Source organism: Protopterus annectens, chromosome 1.part1 (assembly GCF_019279795.1).
Source record: "Protopterus annectens isolate FY-2018-M chromosome 1.part1, PAN1.0, whole genome shotgun sequence".
Lineage (NCBI taxonomy): Eukaryota > Metazoa > Chordata > Ceratodontiformes > Protopteridae > Protopterus > Protopterus annectens.
In genome coordinates, this window is record NC_056726.1 from 123,103,371 (window position 1) to 123,128,364 (window position 24,994).

Here is a 24,994-nt window from a genome sequence, read left to right on the forward strand (position 1 = left end):
CACCACAATACAACACTAGTCATGAAACACATAACTCTCCTAAGAAGTGTGTCACTCAACCAAAGCCTCTAAGACAAAACAGCATGCCCAACACACTAGTAATAGGTGACTTGATAGTGAGGCACACTGATGTCCCACTCACTAGGTTGAATAAGGTGAAAGTAACAGTCAGCTGCCTGTCAGGTGCCAGGATCCAACACATAACGCACGCACTCAGGTCCCTCAACAACAGGTACAAATATGACTCTGTCATTGTACATGTGGGTGTGACCTGAGATATACCTCCCTGGACTACATGAAAAGATATATGGAGGTGCTCTCGGATTATGTAGCCCAGGTGGGTATGACACTAGCCCTGAGCAGCATCCTACCATCACCCAGAGTAATACCACAGTACAAGCAGAAAATGATTGATTTCAACAATTGGCTAAGTTTCTGGTGTCATTCTAAGGGGATTTATATATGTCTGCCTGGGATGACATGATTGACAGACCTTGATGCTTTGCCAGAGCTGGTCTACATCTGTTAACCCTGGGCTTCCAGATACTGGCCAAGGCTCTTGCCACCCCTATAGTGCCTTTTTTAGCCAGTGTTCCAAAGACCAAATTACTACCATAACAGATACAAACAAATGCAATCTGAGGGTCATGCTGCTCAACACCAGAGGTCTAAATCTCAAAATGCACTCGCTTGAAGCACTCCCTAAAATGGAGAACATTGACCTTTGTGCTGTAACAGAGACCTGGTTCAAGGCAGCAGAAAGCACCCCTGAACAACCAGGCTATAACTCATTCCACACCTTTTGGCTCCAGAACTTGGACCGAAGCTCCAAAGGCAGTGGTGTTTCCATATTCATAAAGGATGTGCATACCTCCAGACTGGTAGCCCAACATAAAGCATTAGCAATACTTCTAGTGCAGCTAACATTAGGTAAGACGGCGAGTCAGGTCATAGCCTGCTATAGGTCCCCAACCATGTCCCAAGACTCACACTCCACATTCCTAAGCACACTGGATAATATTAGGGTCCAACCTTAAACCTACTAGGTGACTTCAACTATCCCTCCATTAATTGGGTAAACTACTCATGTACCAATACACTTGCCCAACATTTCCTGGAGTTCATTAATTCCAGTGCCCTGGACCAGCTTGTTCTTACCCCCACTAGAGGTAGCAACATCTTTGACCTGGTCATTACTAACATGGGAGACCATTGCTCTACACCATTGTTCTACACCAATAGTCAGCTTCCCCTTGGTTAGATCTGACCACAAACCAATTACCTTGGAGATTCACATCTGTCCCACCCACCATGAAAAACTTCTCCAAAGCTAACTTTGGGTTCCGAAAAACAGAGGTGGCTAACTTCACAGCACCCATGCAAATGGAGAATAGTTGTGTAACCACAGAATCATACACCAATGCACTGTACGAACACGTACAAAAATGTATGGATCTTGCCATACTCAATAGAACCAAGGCGCTTTCCTCCAAAACAAAGAAGCCAATCTGGTGATCCCCTGCCATAAACAAACTCTACAACAGAAGGAGGAAAATGATGCGGAATAAGGTGAAGTCCCAAGATTGGTAAAACTCCTTTATCAGCCTTAACAAAAAGTTGAGATCCCTCATCAAATCCTCTGATGCTAACTGTGAAAACAGAATTGCAGCAGATAGTACAGACAAGCATAAGACCTTCTATAGTTATGTAAAGAATCTCCGTGGCAATACTCAGATTTGCTCTGAGCTACTGCACAATGGTACCTCCCATACCGAGCCAACAGATATTGCCAGTATACTGGCCGACACATTCAGTGCCAACTTTACCCCTCTCTCCCTCCCCAAAGGACCAATCACAATGCCAGTAGATTGCCAGACACCCATTATAACTGCTGCACAGGTTAAAACAGCACTGTCCAAGGCCAAGAATACAGCTTTTATGGGATCTGACAATATCCATGGTTGTGTTCTACATGAACTACAGAGTGAACTGGCACCTCACCTGTGTGCCCTGTTCAATCACAGCAGCACCTCAGGCTTTGTACCTACTGAATGGCACACTGCTACAGTCACCCATCTCCACAAAAGAGGGGTGACTACAGACCCTGGGATCTATTGTCCCATTAGCCTGATGAGTCTGATATGCAAAGCTATGGAACACATCATCATGGGCCTAATAAACAAGGATGTAGGGAATCTCCGAACTCTGGATCCCAAACTGTTTGGTTTTGTGGAGGGTAGATCATGCCGGGTCTATATCACTTTGACGAAATGGCAGAAGTTCCAATGCCATATGTTCGAACTTCTAACCTCGAAGTGCAAAAACATCGAAGGCTTAGAACAGCGATTTTTTCCCCAGGGAAAAAAAATCGCTGTTCCAAGAAACACACACACAACACAAGCACACAAAAAAACCAGCAATCCAGACACATACACTTAAAATCTTGCATCTAACCCTCCACTAAACTGTACATACACTACTATCTATCCACTTACCTTAACCCAAACTCTAATCCTAAGTTCCGTCACTGTCGCACACTACCTGACCCATGCCCTTACCCTAACTCACCTATCCCGCCCTAACCCTAAAGTCTGTCACTATTGCACACCCACCTCACCCATGCCCTAACCCTAACTCACCTATCCTGCCCTAACCCTAAAGTCTGTCACTATCGCACACCCACCTCACCAACGCCCTAACCCTAACTCACCTAAACCATGCCCTAACCCTAACATCTGCACAGTCGCACACTTACCTGAACCCGACCTGTAGCTTTCCACTACAGTGTTGAAAATTGTGAAGTCACAAAAACGTCCCACCAAATTCTTTCCCAGGGAAAGAATTCAGTGTTCTGCAACTTCGCAATAATCAGTTTTTGAACTTCACAGTTCGAATATATGGTGTTCGAACTGCTGAAGTTTCAGTGAACTGATAGGAACCTGATCATACCTGCTCGACTTGATCAACTTCTTTGAGTCAGTCACCAGAGCTGTGGTGGATGAAGGCAAGGTGGTTCATACAGCCTACCTTGACCTGGCCAAGGCTTTTGATACCATTCCCACTCAGGAATCATTGAAAAACTCACTAAGCTTGGCATCAACCCCTATATCACTAAGTGGGTTGCAAAGTGGCTCACAGATAGAACCCACAGTGTGAAAGCAGCTGACTCCAAGTCAGAGTGCTGACTAGTCATGGGTGGAGTCCCACAGAGTTTGGTCCTGGGTCCTCTCCTGTTTGGTATCTACTTCTCTGAAGTCCAGGCCAACATGAAGGGACTCTGGCTGACAGAGTTCATGGATGATTGCAAGTTGGGGGCTATTATTAACTCCCCAAGTGATATTGACATCCTATAGAATGGCCTCACTAAGACCAATGACTGGTGTCAGAACCATGGCCATAAACTCAATGCCAAAAAATGGGTCATCACCCTCTTTGGGAAAAACCTGGTTCCCATGAATTACCACATTGATGGTAGTCCACTGAACACAGAAGGCATTATAAGAGATCTGGGAACACAGGTTGACAGCAACCTCTCTTTTGATCACCACATTGTTACTGTGGTCAAAAAGTCCTTCTATGTGGCACATCTCATTACTAAGGGTTTTGCATCCAGGAAGAAAGAGGTCATTGTCTCCATCTACTGTTCCCTCATTAGGCTAATCATCAAGTACAATGCCCCATTTGGCATGTACCTCACTAGACACCTGCAACAACTGGAGAAGCCACAAAAGTACCTCACAAAGGGGATCCTAGGCCTTAAACACCTGTCCTATATGGATGGACTCAAAAAACTCCAACTATTCTCTGACTCATATCGCCTGCTTAGAGGTGATCTCTACTTGGCTTACAAAGCCATGTCTGACCCAGCTCTGTTAGAAATGCTACATGTAAAGAAATCCCAATCCCTCCGCACCACATGCTCCAGAAACCTCAGCCTCATTACCACAATTAACAGAACATGCTGGAGGGACAAGTTTATAACCTAGAGATTGCCCATGCTATGGAACAGACTTCTCATACATGTCAAGCAGAGCACCTCACTGACCCTCTTCACTAGAAATCTTGACAAATGGATGGGAAACAGAAAATTCACCCTGAGGATAACTCCAGTGGCTCTAGTCAACAGAGTCACTGGGAACTAAGGTTGGGTGGCACTATGCCAGGGTAATCCTATGGCTAGTTTGTAAAGGCCCCATGACCATTAGCCTAGTACTCACCTATGAACCTATGAACCTATGAATACTTTTGTATAAAATGGTTTATGTTACATTATACAGCATAGACCCCCTTTCTACTCTCATATGATTCACTTTCATAGCCAAAAACTCTGTTTTGTATTAGAACCTCTTAAAAACATCACCATTTTTTATACTTTCCCTGGCAGTGAACCATCATTACCCTGTCAAAGGTTTTCTCTTTTAGAATTAACATATTTTTAACCATTCTAAACCCTTTTTAGCAGGCAGATGGTTTTGCTTTTCCAAGGCAACACCTTACACCAAGCTTAATTTTGCAATCTAACACAAGTGACTTGGTGAAACTACTGTGCAACACATCTCTTTTCATTACAGTATAGCATCAACAAATAACTTTATTTTCCAGGCTGTCATTTAACTGCAACAAAGCCCCACTTTTACTGCTGTAGCAAGCATCTAATTGAGCACAGGGTGAGTAGTAGGTTGGCATACCAATTCTTCACTATAACAATTTAGTACTTGTTAAGTTTTGTTTTTAACTCTGTGAAACTGTGCATATATCATCATAGTGACTGAAATGTTTACATATGAGCTCTGGCTCACACACCATACAGACTCATGTACACATGTATGTGCACTCACATCCTGTGTCTTAGAATGCTGTTATCATGTCACTCAGATATGGTGTGGCTGGCATGTTTGTTGGAAACGTGCACACATCTCACATGCAGCACTACTGCTGCCATCTCCCTGCTCATGTACAGGGATGTGAAGAAGAGTGATACATTGCATCAGTATGACAAAACTGTAACAGATGGTGCTACCACTTGCCTGCAATACCTGCAATATTTGTATCCCTTTAAGTTCCACAGGTCTCAGACATTGTTCCTCCACAGCTGCGTTCCTTTAGTTTGCAGTAGTGTTGTCCTGTCTATTTTTCTCCGTTTCAAGACACTTGGTTCACTTAACACCTTTGTAGATTGTTGTAAGGGTTTGAATGGCTTCAATGAAGTAGTTGTTAAAAGCATTTGCTATTTGCAGAGGGTTGTTATGGGGGATAGAGCTGGGAGAAGGAGTTCTAGCCTGGCCTGGTTTGAGAAGTTTATTAATGCCAGACCAAAACATTTGAGGAGTTTTAGAGTTTGAATGTTGAAGATGGGAATAATAGTTCTTTTTATCTAAGATTATATCTTTTTTGATGACATTTCTTAACTGTTTAAAGTAGAGGTGATCTGCTGGGCTTTTGGAGGTTCTCCATTTTGCCCAAATTTTGTTCCGTAGGAACATTTTTTCTTTGGTTTGTTTTGTAAGCCAAGGAGCTATTTTGGTCCTGACTCTGGAGGAGCGAATGGGAGTATGGCTATTTAGAATTTGAAGGAATGTAGAATTAAAGAAGGAGATAGCTTCATCCAGATTGAGTAGTTTTAGTAATGATCAATTGCAGGCTTTTAGTTCATTGATAAAGTTCTCAGATTGGAAGTGTTTTTTTAGATCAATACGTGATAAAATTGTTGTCTTTGGGGCTAGATTTCTTTTGCTTAACTATGTAGGTTAGAATATGGTCACTAATGTCATCTGGGAGAGATCCTGTCAAGTAAGTTTCAGGGTGACTATTAATTAGTAACACGTGAAAGAAAACAAAAGCTGGATAAACGCCTGGTATAAACCTCAAGCGAAAAAAAAATGAAAAGACCAATGGTTAGACCACAGCTGAAGATAAAAATGGGATAATACACGTCAGGAAATATATCACTTGCAGCTTCACAGTAGTGCCCTTTATAAAACCAAAAGTTGTAACTGAGATGTAGTAGTCAAGGTAGGAAACGGTTCACTTGCAGTTTCACACCACTTTATTAAGCAAGAGTAAGCGCTTTCGTGATCTAAGTCAGCTGATCGCTTCTTCAGACTCATAAAAACATTTAAAACATTGATATTTAAAATATGGTTCAACCAATGAAAACACATATAGAACTATGACATAGACTAATTAAAATTGCATACATCAATACATTATTTTGCCTTATATTCTGCATGAGATTAAATAAAATATAGATATAACAGACACATTTTATGTAATAATCCATATTACTTAATGTTTTAGTGGTCTGGATTTTAAAAAAGGTTTCAAGGAAACAGCATTGTTCAATCCAGGAGACCTATCTGCCTGAAATAGTAAAATCCATCTTTGTTCTGCTTCCTCTACCTTATTCCTTATATCACCTCCCCTCTTACTTTTATTTATTATTTCTAAAACCATGAAATTAAAAATATGTTTCCTATCTTCTTCTTCCACATATTTTGCTAAAGCATTTGTGTCTTTTTTATTTCTTATATCTCTAAGGTGTTCAAGGATACGTTCCTTTAGACACCTATTGGTTTTGCCTATATAAAAGGCATGACAGACAGTGCAGAAGCTGAAATAAACCAAATTTTGTGTTCTGCAGTCAGTATAGAAATCTATATCAATTATAAGTCCTAGTGTAGGATGTTTATATGTAGATTTATTATATAAATAGTCACATGCTGTACAATTTCTGCAAGGAAAAGTCCCCTGCCTATCAGATAGGATCATTCTTTCATTGTTTCTGGATTTATAACAGAGTTGCCTTTTTAAGGACCTCTTATTTCTAAAAGAAAATCTGGGTCTATCTTCTAACAATTCTCTCAAGTCAGGATCTGACAATAAAACATTCCAATTCTTTTCAAAAATATTACAGAACCTTCTGATGTCACTTGAATAAGTTATAGGGAATCTAACTTTAAAATCATGACCTTCCTTGCTTTTAACATCTTCTATAGTATTTGAGAAGAGCGGTTTACATCTCCCATCCCTATTTTCAATGGTATATTTAGAGCTTTCATTTATGTCTTTCTTACTATAACCTCTGTTTAAGAAGTATTTCTCTAATATAGTCATTGTCTTCACAAAGCCTTCATCTGTATTATGTAAGCGGCTTATTCTCATATATTGTCCTTTCACTACATTTTTGTGTACAAATGTTGGATGCATACTGGTCTTATGTAAGCTACTATTTCTCCATGTAGATTTTCTCTACATCCCTGTTGTAAGTTCATCTAATGCTGTCTTCTTAATCAAAACATCTAGGAACTCAATAGATTCCCTGGAATGTTGACTAGTGAATCTTAAAAATTCAGTGGTGCTATGTAAGTACTCCACCATCTCTTGCAACTCTTCACTAGTACCATCCCATAACAGGAAGACGTCATCTACAAAATGTATATACCATACAATTTTTCCGGCATATTTATTGCTAGCACTTAATACATGATCTTTTTCCCATGCAGCCAATGCTAAGTTGGCGTAGCTGTTAGCACAAGCCGTGCCCATTGCTACACCAACTTTCTGTAGATAAAACTTGTCATTGAATATAAAGACATTATTTTCTAGGACAATATCAAGCAGCTCACATATCAAATTAACCTTAGTACTTTGAAAAACTTGTTTCAAGGTCAGAATATCATGTACGTTCTCAATACCCCATTTATTCGATATCACTGTGAACAGTTAAGTGACATTCATTGTCACAAACATATAATTTCTATTAATATTCCTGGTCTTATTATATAACAGTTGCAGAAATGCCTTTGTATCCCTTAGTATAGTCTCACATGATTTTAGGACTATTTGTAAATTTTGTTCAATATAAATTGAGATGGCTTCTGTGGCCATTCCTTTACTGGATACAATAGGTCTCATAGGGGGCTGTGTGATGTCTTTGTGAATTTTAGGTAGACCATAAATAATGGGTATAGTTGGATGTTCTATCTGAAAGTAGTCAAACAATTCCTCTGATACATAATTAGTAATCAATAAGTCAAAAATATATACAGATATCCTATCAATTATACCTTGTACTTGTCTCTCATTTAGTATCCAGTCAAGGGTAGTTTCTTTAGTACTAGGCTTATGGATTCTAGTGGGGGTATTTATTATTTGAGTGAAACCAAATAGATTTATATGGGTCTTAGGGTTGGAAGAATTGCATAAGGTCCTGTCTATATTAAAATCTCCTAGTACTATTGTTTCTTGAGGAAGGTGAGTGAATAGGCTACTAAGTATGTTTTCTAGGATGGTAATATTATTTCCTGGAGGGATATATGAACAGATTATATAGATTGATTTAGAGCTATTTATTTGGAGTTTAACAGTAAGGGTCTCAGCATTGGTATTTGAGGGTAGTGCTACATCACAGGGAGAAACAAGGAGTTCAGATTTGAACAAGATTGCTATGCCACCGCCCTTTTTTGAAGTGCGGTCACATCTAAGGATATTGTATCCAGGTGGGATTATTTCTTGGTCATGAGTAATAGGTTTTAGCTAAGTTTCTGTAAGACAAAGAATGTCGAATGCATGGGCTTGAAGGAGAGCATGCAGTTGGCTAATTTTGTTGTTGATACTACGAATATTAAGATGTGCTATTCTGAGGGAGTTATCTAATCTAGAAGAGGAGGAAGCATCATTATGCAATTGTTTCTGTAGACTGGCATTTAGTAGAGATGGGCCAGGATTAGGATGAATGTCTCCACCTGTTAGTGGGGATGGGCCAGGATTTGGATGAATGCCTCCACCTGTTAGAATGTTTTTGGATTGTATCAAAGAAGTTTTTAAGATTTTATTAAGTTTGGGTGAGGTTGACCTACTGGGGAGGTAAGTAACATGAGTACATCTATGGAACTTAGGATGCAGATAAGCTGAGGTAGAGGTAATGTTACAATGAGAGAGGCAGTTGGGAAGTAAGGTTGGGAGAGTTTGTAGATGGGACACTTTATGGGCCAGCACATAATGCTCATAGGCAGTGAGGGTATAGGTTAAGGTTAGAAATATAAATAATAAACAAGACAGAAAAAAGTATATACGCAAAGGTTTATGTGAGTAGGCCATTTGGAATGGCAGAGTAAGGTTAATGTAAAGTCAAAGGTGGTTTAAAATATAGTTGAAATGTAGGATAGGTTAATTGATATGGTATAGAAGGATAGTTAGAGTAGGTAGAGGGGTAGGAAGAATATAGTGATAGATGTAAGAGTAATGGTTATAGCTGCAGAGAATGGATAGAGGAGATGAGGGAGTGTGCTAAGCAGAGGAGTAAGAAGGAGAGGCTATAGAAGAGTAGGGTAGTTTAGTGCTGATAAGGTATAGAGATAAGGGGAGGAGTTTATAACTATTTAGTTGTGGTGTTGTGATGGGAAGTATAGTGGGTGTGGTTTGTTAAGTATAAATGTAACAGCACTGGGGGTGGGTGGGAGTTGGGGGTAGGGTAGGGGAGCGGAGTGAGCCCGTAGGGCGAACGGAGCGGGACACAAGTAGTGAAGGAGACAATCAGTAAGCAGAGCAGCCCAGACAGAGAAGATGAAGTAGGTGAGTGGCTTCAAGCAGAGTAGGTATAGTTGTAGACCAAGGATAGAGAGAAGAAACAAAATTGTATACTAGTCTGCTAAGGGTCAACAGTGATAGGAGTAGAGGTTAGGGGCAGTGAAGGAGAAATATAAGGAGTGATTATGCAACAGGGTAAGGGAGGAGAAGCTGGAAAGAATAGTGTAAAGAGGCGAATTAGTAAAGATGGAAGGGGGGTGAGGGTAAGGTCCTGGTTAGACTGCCACCTGGTGTTCAGTGGTTGTATAACAACAGGTGACAGAGGGCAGAAAAAATACTAGTAGGGAAGGCTAAGGTAAGCAGTGAGTGAAGGAAAGAGATAGATAATACTGGACTTGGAGAGGACTCTGGCTGCTAGCATTCCTGACTCAGGGGCCAAAGATAATTCAGTACAATTGCAAAATACAGCTGAGAGTAATTATCAGTAAGGGTCATGTAATAGGACGTACTTTGTAAAATACTGCACAGGCCGTAGTAAGGTATTGGGAAAGCACAGTAACTGGATCCAACTGGACACGGCTTGAAATTGTTGAGGGTATCCTTAATGGCCAGGTAGGTTCCTTAGTGCAGAGTAGTGGATGGGGGGCTAGGAAGGAAGGAAGGTAGGTATTCAAAAATACATATCCAAAATCCACAATATATTTCACTTTCTGATTCACTAGACTGAACAGAAAGGAAAATATCAGAGTTTTACAAATAATAATAATAATAATAATAATAATAATAATAATAATAACAATGCTAATTTATAATACTTAAATAATAATTATTATTATAATTATTGTTGTTATTATTATTATTATTATTATTATTATTATTTCCCCTTTCTACCACTGGATCATTGCCTTCAAACTGAGGACATAATGCACACGGGTGTGAGGTGGGATTGGGGGGCTTCCATCTCACAAACCATGCTGTCAGATTTTTAACATTTAGTGATCCTATTAACACAGTTATATGCTTTCACCGAGAAATAATCATGCCTTTACTGCAGTCTCATTTGGGTTGCTGATGTTACTTTAAAATTCAAAAATACATATCCAAAATCCACAAACGCAGTATTACAAAAACACTGTACAGTACAAGTAAAACATAACCTAATTGCACTTGACAGGCTCAGCTGCTGATTTTAAATAGTTAAAGAAACAAGAGTTCATAATAAACAAAATATATGGAGATACTATGAGACAGTTAATGGTAAAATGCCAGATGATAAAGATAAAAAAACTAATTCTTATATCTCCAAAATAACATCTTTATCACTATATTGTCAACTTTTCATATGGCAATTTATACATATAACATACTTAATACTACACAAATTATAACTAATATATAATAAAGAAAATAGATGTTGGAGGTGTAAATCACAATCAATAGCCAATTGGAAACACATAAGTTCATAGATTCATAGGTTGGTACTAGGCTATTGGCCCTATAGCCTATACAAGCCTAGACATAACAATTCCCTGGCCATTTCTTCTTAGAATATTTACTTCCCTGGTCCCCTGTATAGCAGGGTGACTGATGTGATCCCTGGGGTGAATTTCCTATCTCCCATCCAATTGTCAAGGTTCCTTTTGAAGAGGGCCAAAGAGGTGCTCAGCTTGACATGCATGGGCAGCCTAGTCCAGACTATGGGGAGTCTCTGGGTCAGGAACCTCCAGCATGTTTTGTTCATTGTGAAGACCAGGTTTAGATCCTTGGTGAGTGTTGCACTGAGGGATTGGATTTCTTTAAGTGTAGCATGTCCAACAGCACTGGGTTTGACATGGCCTTGTATGTTAAGCAGAGATCGCCTCTGAGTAGGCGATATTTGACAGAGTATAGCTGGAGTTTGTTTAGTCAGTCAACATAAGGCATCTGCTTTAGGCCTGTGATACTTTTAGTGAGATATTTCTGTGGCCTTTCCAGTTGTTGCAGATGTCTTGTGAGGTACATACCAAACAGGCCGTTGTACTCTATAATAGGTCTAATGAGGGAAGAGTACAGTGGGACAATGACCTCCTTTTTTCCTGGATGAAAAGCCCTTAGTGATGAGGTGTGCCACATAGAAGGATTTCCTGACTATTGTGGCTATGTGGTTATCGAAGGTGAGACCACTGTCTACCTGTGTCCCTAAATCCCTTATCACACTTTTGGTGTTTAGTGTACTGACACTTATGTGGTAATTCATGAGTATGTGTTTTTCCCAAAGGGGATAACTATACATTTCTTGGCATTGAGCTTGATCCCATGGCTCTGGCAACAAGTATCTATTTTCTGTAAGGCCCTTTTGTAGAATATCCATATCATTTGGGGATTCAATAATGGCTCCCAGTTTGCAGTTATCTGCAAACTTTGTTAGCCAGAGTCCCGCATATTCTAGGAATGTCATTTACTTAAACAATATTGGGAAAGTATTAACTATTTGTTGCAGTCATTGTTCACTGATAATTTCCAACTTGCAAAATCTCCAGTTTTGTTGAATTCACCAGTGCTGTCATGTGTTCCAAGGCAAAAATCTGTAATTTTGTGGACTCTTCTTGCTATTGCAAATAAAAATATTACACAGAACTGGAAAGCTGTAACTCCTCCCAATCTTAAACATTTCAAGAACATGGTTTTATCAGTCTCACAGCTGGAATTGAAAACAATCAAGGAAAGAACAGAATGACCTACTTCCTTATGCATTGCCTGGCGGAAAGTAAATCAAGTGCTGGAAACAGAAGACTGTAATAAATTATGATCTTATTCAAAGATACATTCAAGAAAACAAAGTTTTTCAAGTATCTTATATATATATTTATCTTATGTAAATAGTTAATTTTGTAATATTTGTTTTTGGAATTGTTTCTCCACTTTAAGCTTTGACTATTCAAATATTTTTTTGATATACATACTGCATGTATGTTTATGTTTCTAAAAATCAATAAAAATTTATTCAGTAAAAAAGACTTCTGTTTGCAGTAAAAATACTGGAAACTTTTTAGGAACCCTGCTTATGTTGACAGATTAATACCAGTTTTGTAAGATAAATGTTTTAAAGAATATATGCGCTGTGGAAGCAAAGTTCACTTACGTGACAATGAATTCATAAACCTAAGGATTTGCTAGATAAAGAAAAGAATGCAGAAGCAATAAACCAAATATTTTTTTATTAGCTGGTGTGCCTTCTCTCTGAACTCTACATGTTCCAGTTTCTTTCCATCTCCCACAGCTATGCAATATTTCAAATGGCATTCTCCAAATTGTCTGTAGATGTGTGTGTGTGTGTGTGTGTGTGTGTGTGTGTGTGTGTGTGTGTGTGTGTGTGTGTGTGTGTGCGTGTGTGCGTGTGCGTGTGTGTGTGTGTGTGTGTGTGTGTGTGAGTGCGTGCGCGTGATGTGTGTGTGTGTGTGTGTGTGTGTGTGTGTGTGTGTGTGTGTGTGTGTGTGTGTGTGTGTGTGTGCGTGTGTGTGTGTGTCTGTGCACATGTGCGTGTGTGTGTGTCTAGTGCATCAGTAGAAGAATTATACAATAGCCTTGTGTCCTGCCCAGAATGTGTTGAAATATCTGGTCTCACTGTTTGCTTAGATAGGTTACAGCATGTCCACAATGGTACCAAAGTTAATGCAAAAGATTTGGATGGATAAAGGTACTGCAGTAAGATTTATAATGAAAAGTTATTTGCTGTTATATTGTTTTATTTATTCAGGTAAAATGATGCAAGCTGAAATATGGCAGAAGATGGACACCTAATTTAACTAACAGAAACCAGCAAAAAAAAAAAAAAGTGCAGTTATACATAAATAGATTACTGCACAAACACCACTAATAATTATTTACTGATACTTATTGAAGTAATCCTATACACTGAGTGACACATCTACATTATAAAAATGAAAAGTTAACAAATGGAGGTGAGAGAGACGAAGGTAGAGTGCAACATAGGGAGTCAATCTGATAAATGTAAACAACGTTAAAGTGACAGGTGATATAACAATTGGCAAGGAAAGCAGATACATTAGGGGATATTGCATAAACTGCAGATATTGCACATGAGGTGTGTAGCCATAAATTTCTAGTTTGTCCCAAACCTTGTCCTGTTGCTCCCACCACTCACTTATCTTTTAAAAAATGTACTCAGCTCTCAAACTGCTGCCCTATACACTTTGGAAAGGGAATTTTATTTTCAGTTATTCCCTTTCCAACCATAAATAAAAGGCTATTTAAGAGGTAAAATAATGCTAGGAAAGCATATTTTGTATAGGAACACGTGTTATACAATAGGTTCATAGGTTCATAGGAGGTTACTAGGTGATTGACCCTAGGGCCTTTAGGGCCTTTATAATCCCAGCCATGTTATACACTTGTTCCCTTATTGACTAAGTTGTATGGTCTATATTTGCAGAGCAAGACTATGATCAACACTGATTGCCCTTATCCAAGAGGGGCATAGGTGACACCCCCAGGGTAAATTTACAGTCTCCCATCCAGTTGTCTAAGTTACGCTTAAATAGGTTCATTGAGGAGCTCTGTTTTATGTGAACTGGGAGTTTGTTCCAGAGCAGTTGCGATCTCTGTGAGACATATCTTTCTTTCCAGTGTGTTCTGTTAATGTTGCAGGCTATGTTAAGATCCATAGAGTGAGTGAATCTTGTCCCATTTGACTTGTGCAGCATTTCCATTCAGGCAGGGTCCAAGAATGCCCTGTAGGCCAGGCCAAGTTGCCTCTCAACAACTGTAATATACAGAGTACAGTGACAGAGACTTCAGTCTGACCACATAAATCATGTGTTGAAGACCCTGAATTTTCTTTGTGAGAAACCTCTGAGATCTCTCCAGCTGCTGCAAGTGTTTTGTGAGGTATGTACAGAAGAGAGCATTGTACTCTATTAGTAGTTTGATGAGGGATGAGTACAAGGGAGTTATAACATCCTTAGCTCTGGATGCGATGCCCTAACTTATGAGATGTGCAACATAGAAGGCCTTCTTTTCTGCTGTGGACACATGGTGATCGAAGTTAAGGTTGCTGTCAACCTGTGCTCCCAAATCTCTAACCACAGGGTTTGAGCTACAGGGGTACTGTTAATATTGTAATTTGCCAGGACTTCCCCTTTGCCGCTTTGGTACCAATCATTTGTCGGTGTAAGCTTTTTTTGTGGTATGTCAGCTTCATTTGGAGACTCAATGACTGCATCCAGTTTGCAGTCAACGGCAAACTTGGTAAGCTACAGACCATCTATTTTTGCCTGCACCTCTGAGGAATATATTCCAAACAGTAAGGGTCCAGCACAGATCTTTGTGGTACACCACTGCTAACTGGTCTGCTGGTAGAGGTGGAATTTCATACTTTGACTATATGCATTCTGTCAGTGAGCCAGTTGGCTGCCTATCTAATGACATATGTGTTGATTCCCAGCTGAGGGAGTTTATCAATGATCCCTGAATGGGGAATGGTGTCAAAAGCCTTGACTAAGTCAAGATAGGGTGTATGTAAAAAAAATACACTGAACCCACAGACATTGCCAACATCCTAGCTGACAGGTTCAGTGCAAACTCACCCCCCCCACCAAAAGGGCAAATATCTATCCCAGCAGAGTGCTGCCCCCCTGACATCTCAGATGCTCAGGTAAGAGCTGCCCTCTCCAAAGCAAAAAACACAGCATCAATGGGACCAGACGGTGTCCCGGGCTGCATCCTACATGAACTCCAAGAAGAGCTAAACCCAAACATAAAACTACTGTTCAATCTCAACCTTACTACAGGATATGTACCCAAACAGTGGTCCCTCTCCGCAAAGGTGGTGCCTCAATGGATCCTGGAAACTATCGCCCCATAAGCCTGACTAGCTTGGTCTGCAAAGCTATGGAAAGGATCATCATGGACCTCATAAATAAATATATTGGGGACCTACAGACACTGGATCCTACCCAGTTCGGCTTTGTTAAGGGCAGATCCTGCCTCTTAAACCTGGTTGATTTCTTTGAAACAGTCACCAAGGCCATTGGCGAGGGGAAGGTGGTCCACACAGCCTACCTGGACCTCGCAAAAGCCTTCGATACAATACCCCACTCGGGCATTATAGATAAGCTCACCAGCTTAAATATAAACCCCTATGTCACTAGATGGGTTGCAAACTGGCTCAAGGACAGAATCCACATGGTTAGAATTGCTGGAGCCATGTCAGACTCCAAACCAGTTACAAGTGGCGTCCTACAAGGCTCAGTCCTGGGACCTCTCTTGTTCAGCATATATTTCTCGGACGTACAGACCAACACAGAAGGACTGTGGCTGACCAAGTTCGCAGATGACTGCAAACTGGCGCCATAATCGACTCTCCAGCCGACTCAAGCATCCTCCAAAAGGGCCTCATAGAAGCAGACAACTGGTGCCAGAGCCATGGCCTCAAGCTAAATGCCAAAAAGTGTATAGTCATCCCCTTTGGCAAAAACAATGCCCACAAATCACCACATAGGTGGTAATCCATTAAGTACAGAAGAAGAAATTAGGGACCTGGGGACCCAAGTTGATAGCAATCTCTCATTTGACAACCACTTGGCCAAAGTGGTTAGAAAAATATTTTATATAGCCCACCTAATCATGAAGGGATTCACATCTAGATCAGGGGAGGTCATCGTGCTGCTTTACTCATCCCTCATCAGGCCCATAATTGAGTACAATGCCCCTTTTTGGATGTATCTTACCAGACACCTGCAGCAACTGGAAAGAACCCAAAAGTACTTCACCAAGAGGATCAAAGGGCTCAAACAGATGCCATATGCTGCCCGGTTAAAGAAACTCCAGCTCTACTCAGTGGCATACCGCCTGCTCAGAGGCGAACTGTGCCTAACGTATAAAGCCATGTCCAACCCGGAATTAATGGACATGCTGCACCTCAGAAAATCCAAATCCCATCGAGCTACGCACTCAAGAGACTTGAACCTCAGCACTGAAATAAATAGGACATGCTGGAGGGACAGATTCATAACCCAGAGGCTCCCTTCACTCTGGAATAAAATCCCAGTCCAGGTTAGGCAGAGTCCCTCATTGACTCTCTTCAAGAGGAATCTTGATGAGTGTATGGAAGATCATAGGTTTACCCCGGGTATCACTTCTGTGTCACTGTTAGACAGAGGCACAGTATACTAACCTCAAAAAAGGGCATAGCAAAATTAATTTAAAATGGGTGGCGAAAGCCAAACACACTCTGGCTAGGCTTATAAATGCCCTAGGACAGATAGCCTAGTATGAACCTATGAACCTATGTACTGCTTTGTCTTCATCCAGGGTTCTGGTGACATTCTCGAAGAAGTCCACCAGGTTAAATAAGCCTGATTTACCCTTAATAAAGCCAACTTGGGTCAAGTTAAGAGTTTGAAGGTCACCTATGTCTTTGTTGATAAGGTCTCTGCCTTTTCTAATTTCTCCAAATCTTTTGGGTTTCTAATACCATGACGGGAATGGACCCCATTCCTAAGACAAAGTATGATTAAAGTTCATGAAATTAGTATTGTTTCAATCTTTGATGTCAGCCAAAAGTGCTTTTTGCAGCACCCGCAATGTGCCCAGTAATGACTCCTTCTGCAATTCGTACAAGGTTACATGGATTGGTAACATATCTAAATATGATTGCAGATTTTTTTTTATAAGACCTGTTGCTCCTACTACTATTGGAACTATCTGGGTGTCTTTCCTCCACATTGCTCTCATTTCTGCCTGCAGATTCTGGTATTTTATGGCTTTATGTCTCTCCACATCCAAGACACTATAGTCACTGGATGTGGTGATTTCAATGATCAATGCTACTTTTGTCTTCTTTTCTTGGACCACTATATCTGGTTTTCTAGCATCTATCTTTTGAACTGTTGGTAATGGGTGATCGCATGTGATATAAACTTCATCATTTTCTATGATGCTTTGTGGTTCATGTTTCCAGTGTTTTTCAGCCACTTTCATACCCTAATGTCTGCACAATCCCCAGTACAACAGGCTTGCCACATTATTATTCCTTTCAGTCTACAGTCCTTCTGCCATTAGTGTGTTTCAACCAGTAACAAGGTGTGTGACTGTTTCCAATTTGGTTTTATAAAACCTACATTTCTCTGTTTGTTCCACATGTTCAATGGACTTTGTAAACCAGCGTGTATGTAACCCACTATCTTGGGCTGCCAGTATTAACCTTTCATTTCTTGGTTTGAATTCACCTCTCCTTAACCATTCCTGCTTTAATTCCTGATCAACATGAGGCTCTTCCAGAAGTTTTCTATACTTGCAACTATATTTATGTTTTTTCCACATTTCTTGCCTTCTCATCTGGTTCCTCACCTTATATTCTTCCTTTTGTTTTTTGGCACATTCAGTTGCTTCCTGGTTTTTATCTACTTCTGGTTTGATTTCCATTCCTGCTTGACGTTGATATGCTTCTGCTAAATTAAGCACAGAAGTCATCTTAGATTTAGTCTTCTCATGTTTCAAAACTTTCACTACATTTGGATCTTGTGAGGTCAGTAGATAGGTGTAGATTCCCACAATTTCAGATCTATGCATGTAGTCAATTTCAAGAAGGCCCATCCTTCCTTCAGAACAGGGAATATATAATCCTGGTATACATTGATTTTTATAAATCATTTGGTGAGCATGAAGCATCCTTCTTGTTTTAATATCTAATCTATCCAATACTTTTTGGGGCCAGTCATTCACACCAAAACTGTACACTAGGGCAGGAAGAGCAAAATGATGTATAGCTTGGATCTTGTTCCTAGGTCTCAATGCTGTTCTCAGGATTAATTTAAGTCTTCTAAAGTATTCACAATAATTCTCCGGTTCCACCAATAAGTGCTCACGACTGCCAAAAATATGGTAAATCCATGATTTAATAGTCAAAGTACAAATAAAAATGAACTGATACGACAAAATAGTATAAGCACATACAGACAAAGTGAACTATTTGAAAAAGTTAAGTAAAGGAGAAGAACATCAATTCAAGTTTAGTATTCTTGAAATTATAGAATTAGATCCAAGAGGTGGTGACTATAAGAGTTTATTGGCATATAAAAAGACATGGTGGCAAATATGGTTGGATGCCACCTCCCCACCAGGTTTAAATGAATGTATTTCAATTAAATCATTATTATAATCATAGAAAAAGTAATTAGTTATGAAAGTAGTATTACATAGGAGGAAGGAAAAAAATATATATTTTTAATATAAAAACATATAATAATTTGATAATATATATTTATTCGAAAACATATATTTATTTGTATATAATTTTTGTACCTAAATAATAGTTGTATATATATTTATTTATTTGACATATCAGCAGATGAGAAGATAGGAGCATACACAGAGTTATATTGAATCAGTATTTTTATACAGTTTTTATATAGATTTTACACAGATTTTAAGTATATTTATTAGTGATATTTTGATATTTTAGTAAGTTGAGCAATTATGATGTGTTTTTTTACATATGCATACACGTGTACACATATTTCCTTTACTAACAACGTTCAGTAATGATGATTTAATAAGTATTAATATTTATGAATTATGTATAGCCTTATCGGGTGATAGAATAGACAATTCATAGTCACAGTAGTAGATTATATTATATTATATTATTTGAATTAATATAGTTATCCATTATAGTATAATTTTATTAAATGCATTATTTGTTTATAATATGTACAAGAAAGATAAAAAAATGTTATGAGCGAAATTTGATGGCATTGTAAGGGATGCAAATATTTTTTGTCAACAAAGAGTGAATACAACTTTAAGGAAAGGTAAATTGTTTTTGGCGCCATTGAAGTTATTTAAACAGCGTAACAGTTATACGCTTTAGTTCTGATGAAGACCAGCTGATTTGGTTGAAAGCGCTTAACTTTGTCAAACAGTTCGCTCTGTCTGTATGTGCTTATAGTGTTTTTTCGTATCAGTTCATTTTTATTTGTACTTTGACCATTAAATCTTGGATTTACCATATTTTGGCAGTCGTGAGCACTTATTGGTGGAACCGGAGAATTATTGCGTATTCTGTGGATATTCTTTCATTCTTCTAAAGTATTCCTTACTGAGCTTTATTCGCATTTGTTCATATTTTATTGCTGATCCTTCATCAGTTCCCAAGTAGTTATACACTCCCTCTTTCTCAAGTTCATTTATATCACATTCTTGTCCCAAATGGATGTTTTCCTGCTTTAAAGATTGCTTTTGCACACTTAGCAAGGCCAAATGACATTCTAATATCATCTGAAAACTTTTTTGGCAACCTGCAGCTCTGCTTTCAGTTCCTTATCTGATGAGCTATACAGTTTTAAATCATCGGCAAAGAGAAGATAAGCCATTAGACTTTGTTGTTTTCTAGGAGCTAAATTGTAGCCATGGCCTAAGCTGTTAAGTAAACAGCTTAATGGAGTAATGTCAAGGCAGAATAGCAACACTGACAGAGATTCACCCTGGAATATCCCCCTTTGAATTTTCATCCCTAGGATAATAATCTGTCCTTTATCATGGCTTAATTGCAAAGCAGTCTGCCATTGTTTAATGGTTACTGTAATGTAGTCAACCAGTGCAGGGTGTATCTTATATATTTTTAAGCACTCTTTTATCCATGAATGTGGGATACTATCAAATGCTTTTTTGTAGTCAATCCATGCCATACTTAGATTCTTCCCCTTCTTACATTTCTCCACTATGACTTTATTTAACAACAAATGATCCTTTGTTCCATATGACTTTCTTTAATTGCCCTTTTGTTTTACTGCCATAATTAAGTTTTCTTCTAAATGACTACAAACTCTGTCAGTGTAAATTCCCATGTATAGTTTATATGTTGTTAGAAGGCAATTTATTGGTCTATAACTTTTAGAGTAGCTTGCAGGTTCACTCTCCAGTAAGAGCATTGTTTTGCCTGTTATTAGCCAGTGTGGTGTCTGTTTGGGGTGCACATATAAATAGTTCTTACTCATGGCTAAATCCTTGTGCAAAGATGTTAATACTTTTAACCAAACATTAGGTACTGCATCTGGGCCCAGGGTTTTCCAGTTAGAGGCTTTTCTTAACTTTGTTTCAATCTCTCTGGCTGTTACTTCATTCCATTTCATATCCTCTACCTTTAAACTTCTTATTCTTTCTTTTACTTCTTCTATCCATTTAGCATCCTTGCTATGTTCCACAGGATCTTCATAGATACTTCTCCAAAATGTATCTACTTCCTCTTTTTTGGAAGTCTTTCAATTCCTTTTACCTTATTTCCTAATTCTCTATAAAAATGTTTTGGAGTCATCAATAAATTGCTTATTTTGTACTTTTCCCTTATATTTATCTGTGTATCTTCTAAGTTTTTCCACCTGTGCTGAAATTTTTAGTTTGTTATTTGTAATAGTGCATGAATCTATGTTCAAGATTATCTAGACAATTCTGTGATGTTATTTAACCAATATGTAAGTGCATTGTTTTCTTTATCTATTTGTCTCTATGTTATGCTACTTACTTTTCACATGTAAATGTATTGTGTTTTTTCTTTTTGTTTGGAGCTTTTCTCCCCGGGCCTCTACTGAAAATGGATATGTATCCAGCTAGACTAGCCCGGTCAACAAATGTAAAATAAATAAATAAAATAGATCCTGGTCTGCTCTAATGCTGTACATTGCTTTAATCACATCTATCTTTCTTAGTATTTTTGTTGATTTATTCCCTCTTCTGTAATCTTATAACAATGACACTTCTTGTCTTAATTGCTTAATAGTTTTCTCTATCCGATACTTCCATGATGATATTCAATTTCTCCCCTTCCTTTCCCTCACTACCCTGTGATCTTGTGGTATAACTTTATCAGTTATTAATTTAGTAGCACAGTAGTATATCCTGTTTACTTCTGTTATATCACATGGATCTCTATGGGCAGTCCTAATTACTCCATCCATTTTTTTTATCAGATTTCTTACTTTTTGGGTTTTAGTGACCTTCTGCAGTCTATTTCTCTCATTGATCTTCATATATCTATCCATGTCCATTAAATCAAGCAACTCTTCTCTTAGCTCATTTTCTTCCAAACTAAGGGCATATCCCTTGTTTTCTGTTTCCTGCTGGAATTCTTTAGAAAGTTCTATAGCATCTTCCTGTGGCACATTCTCTTCAATTTTATCTTGTGTCATCTGTTGCTCTGTCATATGGAAACTCACTGGCCTATCACTCCCCAACATTGACTGCATCAGAGTTTCCACAGTTTCCTGTTCCTTTCCTTGCTGTCTAGCTTCAAGTGAATGTTTATACTGGTTTCCTGTGAAAGGCTCCAAAATATCTTGATATGGCACCTGACCAATTACTTCCTGTTCCACTGGTTTCCCTTAATTTGGATATCTATTGCTCTTTCCTATTGTGGTGCTTTCTGCATTCAATTTTCTACACTGAATCCTTCTCTTTGCAGCTGCTCCATAACCTAAATTTCTATTTCTTTGACTTCCCCATTACTAATTCCTTTTTCTACTTTTCCTCTTAGTCTTTTTATTTTTTGTATTGTAAAGTTTTCCGTATCCAGATTACTTTGCCTGTTTCTCTTCAAATATCTTTAGTGCTGCTCTTTTTGTATTGGTTAGTTTTGCTTTCTCCTGCTCTTTGGAGATAGTAGGTAGAGGACTGGTGACAGGTATGCTTTGGGGTATGTCTGTTGGGGACAGGGGGGTGAAGTCTGCACCAAATCTGTCTGCTAGCAGGTTGGCGATGTCCACAAAGTCAGTATGAGTGGTACCATCCACTACTAGTTTGGCACAAAGCTGGGCCTTCCCTTTTAGATTTCTGATGTAGCTAAAAGACTGCCTTGTGATTATCCTTAGCTAGGGGTGGTAGTTTAGCTTCTTAATTGGCTTTAGCTGACTTTACAAGATATCTAATTTGCTTGTTCAAGCTGTGGAGGGTGTTCTTCTAATGCTGAGTCAGTTCCTTCTTGTTCTTGGACATTAGTTTCTTCCTCTTGTTGTATAACCTATTTCTGCTTGATGTCCACCATTTGTTTTTGTGAGGACCTTGTTTTGATTTGTTCAGGTACAGCTGAGTCTATACATTTGTGTAGGTGTTTACACAGGGCATTTCTGTGCATCCCTGTATAGGAGTCATTCTTCAAAGTGGTAGCAGGGGGGGGTTGAAATTATTTATGCTATCGCTTAGGAAGCTATAGTTTACTTTGGAGAAATTTTTCATCCTTTTTGCTCTTGGGGTGGGGTAATGTATGATCGTTACTTTGAACAAGACTAATTTATGATCAGACCTTACAAGAGAGGGAAAAATACAATGGGTAGCGCAGAGACCCCCTATGTTGGTGAGTACCAAGTCTAGGACATTCAAGCCCCTTGTGGGGGCGCATTCTATCCGTTCCAGAGCATTTGTATTGACAAAGTCTAGAAATGTTAGGGTAAGTGTGTTTGTGCTCATGTATAACCCCCATTCGATGGAAGAATAGTTGAAATCACCCATGACCAAGGCGTTTGGCTGTATAGTGAGGACTCAAGGAGGTCCAGGTATGCAGAGTGGTTCTTGTGGTTCATAGTGGGAGACCTATAGGTAACAATGATATGGAAGGGGGATTTTGCCTACAGTTAATTGGATGTGGTCTAGGGAGTTGCACTGTTTGGCCAGTCTTGACGTAAAATTGTTTGTAATGAAGATGGATACACCTCCACCTTCGGTTCTTTCATGCTCGTTTTGAGGTCTTAACATGTGGAAGGCATAGTAGCTTTGCATGACTGGCATGCTCTCTGCGGTCTTGAACCATGTCTCTATGACTGTACAGCCCTCTGCTTCTTCCAAGGTAAGGAGTGCTTCAAGTGAGTGCAGTTTCTGATTCAGATTCCTAGCATTAAGCAGCATATCCTTGAGTTTGTCTCTAGTGGATTTTTTTATGTTGGGAATTTTGTTGTCATGATAGCGCCTAAAAAGGCACTATGGGGGAGGCAAGTGCCTTTGCCAATAATCAAAAGCCAGTATGCTACAGGTGAAGACCATCTCTGGCAAAGCAGCATGGTCTGTCATCTGTCAACCATATCTTCCCAGGCTGACATATACTGGATCCTCCTGGACTGACACTAGAAGCTAAGCCAATTGTTGAAATCAATCATTTTTTTGTTTATATTAAGGAATCATCTTGGGTGAAGGTAGAATGCTGCTTATGACTAGGGACATACCTTCTTGAGACACATAAACTGAGAGCTCACTCATGTCTCTTCATATAGTCCAGTGAGGTACTGTTCAGACAGTTATAAAAAAACAAATCTACTCCCTTACTGATTCCACTATACATTTTTTCAGATGTTCAGAAAGATATGCACTTACTGGAGTGCACTGAGTATGCCAAGCTACAACTGTGGTTCAGATGTATGGAACTACACTGTCATTGTCATGTATACTGTGAAAGTAAGCAAAAGACATAATTTGCATGCCCTTGACTGACATTAGGACATACATACAGGTTAAAGAATTGCAGCTCTTTCATTGACTTATATGCATGGAGGAAACAATAATGAAGTTGTTATGGCAATGTGCAACTGTGACAATGTGGAAATACTGAGAAGAATCACGCACACCTATAAAATCATTCCAATAATAGCATTAATTCAGGAAATAAATATTTAGGGCAGCAACTTGCATGTTGTGAATGGAGAAAGTGTGACTGATCAAACATACTGTGTATGTATGTACATCAATACAGAAGGACATGGCACATATAAAGAACTGTCACGTTGACCAGCATATTGACAGAATAGTGTGCCGATATCCATACTTACAGTGAACTGTAACAGAATTGAGGTATATGTAGTTGCAAACTGAGGGACATGGTCATGTGACATATACAAACACGCACATAAATTAAGGCAAAATTCATGTGTAGTCACTCCCTTGACAACTACATTGTGTGCACAGGAATGTCAGTAAATCACTATGTATATCATGTTTGTTTGTCTTTTTCAGCTTTTCCCGGTTAGGGGTCACCACAGTGGAACTTTGGTCCACTAATGATTGGCAGTAGATTTTTTATGGTGCCGAGTTGCCAGCCTGACACCCAACCTTCAGTGAAGGCACGCCCATTCATGCATGTCTTTATGTATATCATGTATGAATATGTGAAAAAAACACAAATTGATAGATATCCATAATTAGGCCAAACAACTTAAATGCCAGCAGCATACCTCCCAACCTCTTAGAACAATAAATCTGGACAAAGCCATAACTGAAAGTAGGACAAAAGACTAAATATAGGAACAATTTGTAAATATTGCTCTTACAAATTTAGAAAGTTGATATACCAGGTTTTGCATTAGCATGAAATTTCTAAGGGGTAGAAAATGTGAAACTCAAATGTCTGTCATTATTTTCTAAATTCAGTCTTTAATGATTTGCCACTAATTTGCCAGAAAATCACAATTTTATGAAAAATGGGCTAGAA